Genomic DNA, 8,179 nt, shown 5'->3' on the forward strand with positions numbered 1-8,179 from the left:
CAAGAGAGAAAAACCCTGCCTGCCGTGTTCCTGGCCTGCAGATACCAAGTTTCGAATGAGGCTTGTAAGGCTGATCTTACTCTCAGCCATCCTAAGGACACTCAGGACCTGCTTATGACTTGTAGAAGCTATTTTCTCTTTGAATTCTAGTCTGCCTAGGATTTCTATTTCTTCAGATGGCTTCGGTAGTTTCTCCGTGACTGTGTACTCCATAAACACCTCCCTCCCTCCATGAGAAGTTTATACACTTTGCTCACTTGGAAATAGCATGTCCTCTGTTTGTACTTGTTCCTATTATTTGTACTTAGGTATGCTCTGTGAGGGTAAAGCCCTTGCAAGGTACAATGTGGAATGAACTAAACACAAGTTTTATGGACTTTACCTCTGTTCCTACTGGGCACAAGATTCTGCTGATGTTTTGCAAGTCAGCGAAGAGTTCTCCGGCACTGGGTTGGAGTTACATGGGTAACTTTGCTCTAAATTCCCCCCTTTAATGGAAAAAAAAAATAGATAGAAAGCAAATGGGGGCATAAATCTTCCAAGTTACTCCTCTGTGACCAGCCAGAACATCCCCAAATGGAGATACTATTTGCTGCTGGCACAGACACTCCATTCTGATGTCAACAGGAAGTTACCAGTCAGGGCAATGTTAGAAGGTAAAAGGGGAACCGCCTACTGTTAATCCATTTGGGTCATTAGTTTGGGGGTTCATTTCTTCAAACAGCAAAGCTGAGGTTGTTCTGTGATTGAGTGCTTTTGTCTCAACAAAACTTTTCCTTTTGTACCGTCTCCTATTGTTCTTGGCAGTTAGCCAAGCCTCACATCTTCTGGTCACAGAATTCCTTTCTGCCTACTCCAGTGTAGACTAAGGCCTCTAGTAACACGAGACGCTTCAATTTTTCAGCAGACAGCACATTAAAGCGAAGTCTGTTGGCCAGATGCAGGGACAGGTGTTACTCTCCTTCAGTTTACACCTGACCCCATTTATTTGTCCAGAGAATGCCTCTCAAAGACTTGCTCACAAACACAGAAGGAAGCGGGGTGACTTTTGTAGCTGGTGGGCTTTGGGGGGAAATGCATCAGCTGCTCAGTAGTTTATCTTCACAAATCCTTTCAGAGGCAGCACACTTTGAGGAAATGTTTTGTTGGGCCTGCATTAAAGAGCAAGAAAAGGCAATAGTGTAGTTAGCTTATTAATACCCCACACAGTGCTTTTCCCAGCTGAGAACATCCTGGTCCTCAGCGGAAGGCTAGCTTGTTCTTCTTTCTGAGAAACTGGAGAAGTCAAGTCAGTGCCATGAGAACTGGCTTTCTTTCATCCATACAAGCAGAGCCATAAAAGTATGAACTGCCTTAGTCCTCTCAAGTTTAATGCTGGTAGTCCTAATGCAGATACATTTTTACAGCTCCATTATAGAGATGAAAGGGTGTCAAATATCACAGCATTTACTAATACTTCTACTATTCTTTCAATAGTAGAAGACTTTGGAGAGCCTTATGTTTTTAATTACAGAATCAGATTATTGGTTGACGGAGTGCCCAGGATATGGCTTCTATTATGAAAATCCTCATTGTCATACTTGATTGCCAACGTGGTTACACGAGTTTTGTTCCTCTTCCTGATCTGAAATTTAGCAACAAAATCCCCTTTTGAGTGGCCTCAGCAAATTTTCCCAAGCTACATGGTCACCTTGGACCTGCTTACCCAAGCTTGCTTTCCTCTTCCAGTCATCTCTCTCAAGCCTATCCTTCTCTTGCCCATCAAACTCTACAAGTGGCCTTTCAGGTATCTACTCCTGCAGGAGCATCCTTTCTGGGTGTCTTGTTCAAGGGCTTTTCTTCCACTCTCTTCTTTGTGTTTCACGAGTAATTCCATTATTCTACAAACTCTGAAAGTCTAGGAAGGGTCTTCTGCTGGACTCACGGATATGCCGTGTGCCTCATCAATACTTCACATTCTCAGTAAATGATAATGTCATTTTTCCAGTCTGGGAGATTTGCTCTCATCTTTGGCTTATTAGAAACATCATATAAAAGGTTGGTCTTATCACTTCATAATGGTGCCCCTTTTGCAGGATATGTTGGCTGGTGGAATTTGGAATGGATAAGAATGTCTTTCAGAGTTGGATGTAGTCATTCACATGGGTAGCTAAGGCAGAATGATTGTCATGAATAAGAGACTAGTCTTGGCTACATAATGGATAGCAGGGCTGCATTCATAGCATGAATCAAATAAATAAATAAATAAATACACAAATAAATACATAAATAAATAAAATTTTAAAACCGTTGATTTGATCCTCAGACCCCTCTCCCTCCCCCCCCCCCCCCCACACACAGACCACCATTTCCCTATCATTCCACCTATGAATCTTACTATGCATACGAGGCCTTCTTTTTTTCTTCAGGTCTCAGTACCTTTGCAAAGGGTCCTGTAGTCACCACTGCCTTCTTTTTTTTTTTTTTTTTTTTTTTTTTTTTTTTATCAAATCAATGTTGACTTTTCTTTAGTCTTATAACCCTATGCTAAAGCATCTCATCTGAATGAAGTCTGCAATCCTCACCAAACAAAGCTTATGATGGCTGATGTTGGTTGTCAATCTGATGGCATCTAAGATCTCCCAGAAAACAAACCTCTGGGCAAGTCCAGGAGGGCGATTAACTGAACTAGGAAAGTCCATCGTGAATGTCATCAACACCATTTGATGAGCTGGGAGCCTAGACTGAATAAAAAGGAGAGAGTTAAACCACCAGTATTTATGAGTTCTGTTTCTTGACTGCAGATTCCATGGCACCAGCTACCTCAAGCCCCTGTCACCTTGACTTCTTCGCTCTGATGGACTATACCATCAAACTGTGAGCCAAAATCCTTTCTCCCTTAAGTTGCTTCTGTCCAGTATTTTGTAATAGCAATGAGTAAGTAACGCAAAACTTCCGTTTTCCTTTTGTCTTAGTCTCTTCCTCTTCTACCTTTGATCAGACATGGCACCATTATTTTGATTCTTGATGGCATGGGAGATCTTGTTTAAACAGAGACCATAAGTTCCTGGGGTTGGGGGGGGTGGGGAGTGGAGGGTGCAGATTGTATCTTATCTGGTTGTGTAAATTGGTGCTTTTGTTTACCCACCCACTTTGCCTAATACAGCAGAGTTTCAGACACACAGCATGTGCTTGCTTGATGTTGCCGAAATACGTGACCTAATACAGCCTTGGTTATGATGGTTTCTAAACGGGTTGGGAGAAGGGAGGAATCCTTGTGCCCTGTGAAAGGGACCTTGAAAAAGAGCCATTGAGAAGAGGTCATGTGAGACTCAGTTATTCATTTTCTCTGAAGGTCTGATCTTTCCTTTAACTCTGTCTTTCTCATCCATTTCTTATCACCTTGGTCAGGAAAGGCATACTGTGAGTGAAGCATCATCTGGCATTCCTGTAGAACAAACAGCATCCTCTATGTTTCAGAAGCTGGTGATCATGGGACATTGTACCTAGTGCTTCATATTTATGAGGAAACGAAGACTCACTTTACTCCAAAATAAAATCAAGTCTGGCATACTGGTGCCGCAGACAGGATCAAAGAGCATGGCATTTTCCTTCCCGTGTAGCAGGTTGTTATTATGACTTCGGTTTTCTCGAAGTTACGTGTTTTCTTACATCTGAGCTCCATCTTCCTCCTCTAGTCTTACGTACACATAGGCCAACAGGTAAAGTCCTAAGCCCATTTTAGAGTCCTCGAAACAAACATGTGAGGGAAATATCACCAAACCCTTACGTCATCAGGCAGAAGGAAAGCCTCAGAGAAGTTAAATGACAGCTAAATGGTGCACCGCTAGGAGGCAAAGTTAGAATCTGAGCTCATTCATTCAGAATCTAGCATCTGTACTTGTACCTACTATGACAAACTGTTGCTCCCTTGAAAGTTGGCTGTATTTGTATGAAGGGAAAGTATTTTTAGGGAAGAGAACTGGGCAGCTGACTCAGCGCATCCTTGGAGCTGCTCCATCCAAGGATAAGGCAACGTGACAAATAATCACTTCTCTCCTAGTGTAACAGCCTGTGCAACTCTTGGATGTCCATGCAATTTGTACCTCAAATAATATAACTGGATAGCTGTGTAATTTTCTAAAGAAATTAAATGGCTTCCTAACTTCAGCCTATTATGAGGATGGCTATGGCACCTGGCCTGGATGTACTTGTATCCTAAAATTATTATTATTATTATTATTATTATTATTATTATTATTATTATTATTATTTATAGATCAATGGTGGTGCTTTTATTGATGCCTGACAACTGGACCAGTCCCTTTCTGACAGCAGACTGGAAGCCATGCCACTCTTCCATTGAACCCTGTAAGATGAGCTGCTCCAGTTCACTTAAGGAGCTGGAGGGCAGTGCTGAAGGGGGCCAGGTTCTCACAGGACTTAAGCCACCACTGCACATTGCTGGGCGCTGCCCTACTGCTGCCCCCAGTCTGCTGGAGCACGGACCACAGCACCACATCTGCTACAGTGAGCTCATTCCCAACCAACCATGGGCTTTTCCCCAAGGCAGAGTTCATGGAGCGGAACACAGCTGCTTTTTCTTTACTGCTCCCTTCCTTCAGCTGAAACATGGCGATATCCACCCAGCTATCGATGAGGGTTAGGTTGACAGCATTATGCTTCTGGCCAAATAGAGAAAACAGGAAACGTGCAATGCTCCCTTCTTCAATGGGACACATTGTTTGTACACTGAACTTCATCTGTGTCTTGGGCACATTTTTCCAAATCAGAGTGAAACCCAGCTGATATTCATGGCAGGACTGTTTTCTAGCTTGCTCCCCAAAGCACTTGATAAGATTCTCGGGTACATTCTTGACAGACGAATGTGTGTGCACAGTGGACAGGACCCTGTAGCGTTCACAGAGCAGCCTGTGCAGCACAAGCAGGGACAGTGGTGGGGAGGCTGGGTTTGCGTTGATCACGATGTCTTTCAGCGCCCCATAATCCTTTCCAAGCACGGAATTCAAGTCCAATGAGTTCGTGGTTAAAGTTGTAGGCTCGTCAGCTTGCAGGATGTTGGTTACATCCAAGTCCGCATCTGGGGTATGAATCATCTTTGAAAGGCCATCGACTGCTGCCTTTAACTCATACAAGCGCTTTAAAATATCATCTTGGCGAGACTCAAGGGCTTGCAAAGATGGCTCAGATGTTTCCTGGTACATCGGCATGGTGGGAACCAAAGGAAGGTAGCGGGCGAGGGACTGGAACGCTCAGAAGCCACCCAAGGCCACCTCAGACGGTAGCCGCCTTCTTTCCGACTCTTCCTAAAACTATTTTTAATGTTGTTTTATTATATTCTTCCTGCTTATAAAACAGAGTTTTATAGTTTAAATTTACTAACAAGTCATACATACATATGCTTACATACATATATACATACACACTTTATATATTTTTACCTGTAAAAATCAAGCCTCATAAAAATACATCTGAGGTATGAGAGAAGCTGGGACTCACCTGAGATGAAAGAGGTGTTCTATTGTGATGGTCTTAGAGAAGGAAACCTCTCAGGGTGAAATCCAGTAACCCCTCATTTCTGACCCATGTTTATTGAGGTGCTCTCTGTCAATGGTGACGTGCTCTGTGAAGTACCGATTGCTGAAAGGTACCTCTGTCTCATGGGGCGTCTGGAATGAGACTCAATAGAAATTTTCATTCCAGTTGAATGGAAAACATAAAAGGGAGTGTTTTATGGAGCTCAAAAGCCTGGCAAAGATGGATTGATTATGTGTGTGAGTGCCTGGGAATGAGTGTCTTTCCTACTGCTGGTTTACTGCAAGGGTCCTTGAAGTTACTATCTCACTACTTGTTTTTAAATACAGTTCTAAAATCCCAGCATGAAGACTCCTCAAATCAAACATCCACAGAAATCCATATGTCTGTCATGGGTTATTTTGTTTTTTTGTTTTGTTTTTTTATATGCAATTGTTTCCCTATCTAAATAACTATCTAGGTAATAAATGTCTAAGAAATAGTACTATCCCTTGCTTGATTAAAATACTATATTTTTCCTTTTTTTTTGTGAATTCATATATTTCTAAAGACAATCATTAATTGATGTCTGAGGAAGTTACTATGTTCCCTGGAATATGTTTGTTACATCTGTGGTGTGAAATGAGTCCATTTCTGACTCCTAAGATATTTCATTTTCTGAGATTCTTTGACACCACAGTGTGAGTAAATAAATTACTCTTTGTATATGGCCGGGTTCCCCTACTTGTACTAACTTATGATGTTTCAGCTTTTATTTTCATTGGGAGAAATTTTTATGATGATCAGATTCATTATTTTGTTGGTTGTATGTATCTTCATTGTATATGAACTGTCCTAACAATGCCACTTTGCCCTCAACAAAATAGCAGCAACCATGGATGAGAGACATCTATTGTGTAACTTTCTGGTGCGGGGTCCTGTTGCTGTTAACTAACCCAGAATTTCAGGAAGCTTGAATTCCTACAATTCCATCCCAATGCTTCATTTTCCTCATTTTGTTTTCTGAGGCAATGAAGAACAGCTGGCCACCATCCTCTGTGATAATAACCTTTGTGCAGTTCGAGCCCAAATGGTTTTGGACATGGTACTTAGGAAAACATCTCCTTGTGAATGATGTAGCCTATTTGGTATTTCCCCTGGACAAAGCTAGATTCCTTATAGACAAGCCGTCAACAGCTATCAACTTTTAGCCCCTTTCAGTATAATGCAGGCATTTTCTGCCTCATCTATTCAGGAATGTCTTCCTAGGAGGTTTCACAATAAAATTTATTGTGTTTAATTTATGACATCCAATGTAATTAGAATGGAATGCTTTTCTGTTAGGATTTGCATTGCTAAAGTGGAGGTCTGCTTCTACAAAATTTGCCAAATTCTGGAGTTCCGGAATGCCAATTAGGTAGATAAAATGGTTTTCAATGAAACAAATCCCAGTACCTGCTGGTAGAGATGGTTTCTTTTGTTTGGAGCCTACTTTTTCATAGAGGCAAGAGATCTGTCATGCTTCCTAAGTGATGGTGATCACCCTAAGTCAGTGGGTCTCAACCTTCCTAATTCTGTGACCCTTTAATATAGTTTCTTATGTTGTGCTGACTCCAAACCATAAAATTATATTTTTTGTTGCTACTTCCTAACTGTATGTAATTTTTCTACTATTATGAATTGGAATTTAAATGTCTGATATGTAGGATATCTGATATGTGATCCCTATGATCCCTTTACTCCCCAGAAGGGTTGTGACCCACAGGTTGAGAACTACTATTCTGTTATAGCCATAAACCACCCCCTCCAAAAAACTGTCAAGGAAGTCACATTATCTCATAAGTAGATTTTTCTGTTAATAGCAGTGTAGCCAAAAGTCTGAAAATGCTTAGATCCTGCTCTAAGGGATCTAAGCACTTTAGGGAAAATCAACAATGATTGATTTTAGAAGGTTTTGTTATAGAAGCCAGGGGGATTTTCAACTGAGCCTAGGAGCTGAGTTTAGATGGGGAAGCCAGATATTTCTTGGCTTGGCTTTCTTTTTGAATGGGGTTACAGTTTGCTCCTCTTTACCTCTCAGCATCCCCCAGGCAACTACATAGCCACCTCCTCTCTTGGACCATATGGGAAAGCTGGCTCCGGGGCTGTCATCCTCCTGACTCCCAGTTCAAGCAGCTGTTCAGAACCCTGCTAAATGAACCGATAATTACAGAAATGTGCTCTTCTTTTTCCAAGCACGTAACTTTTACTAACAGACAACAAGTTGTTTTTCACATCTTCCACGCATCCTGTTCTTGTTTTAATAGAGAAAGGACATCTTTCATCATGAAGCAAGTGAATTCTTTATTCTACATCAGTTCCCAGCTCAGCAGGAGGGCTCCCTGGGACTGTCCAAAGGTGGAGGCAGACTTCAGAGGGTGTAACTAACTTGATATGAATAGGTCAGTTGGGAGACAAAGCAAGCCAGTTGCCTTCTGCACTGAGAAGTGGTGAAAGGACTTTTCTTAAAAATGTGAAACTGGGAAAAATCAAAAGAACAAATTGAACTCTGCTTTCATGATCCAAACTCAATGTACTCTTGAAGGAATTTTAAAACACATATCTGGAGAGATTTTCATTTATCTTAGTTCAGTCTTTCAGAGCATGTAAATTTCCCACTTTGATG

The 8,179-nt window shown here is 41.5% G+C and overlaps 1 pseudogene; it reads right to left on the reverse strand.

The window, feature by feature from the left end:
* Positions 1-4,251: 4,251 nt before the first annotated feature.
* LOC117722528 (aminoacyl tRNA synthase complex-interacting multifunctional protein 2 pseudogene) lies at positions 4,252-5,295 on the reverse strand (annotated as a pseudogene).
* Positions 5,296-8,179: the final 2,884 nt, after the last annotated feature.

This window comes from Arvicanthis niloticus, chromosome 17 (assembly GCF_011762505.2).
Source record: "Arvicanthis niloticus isolate mArvNil1 chromosome 17, mArvNil1.pat.X, whole genome shotgun sequence".
Classification (NCBI taxonomy): domain Eukaryota; kingdom Metazoa; phylum Chordata; class Mammalia; order Rodentia; family Muridae; genus Arvicanthis; species Arvicanthis niloticus.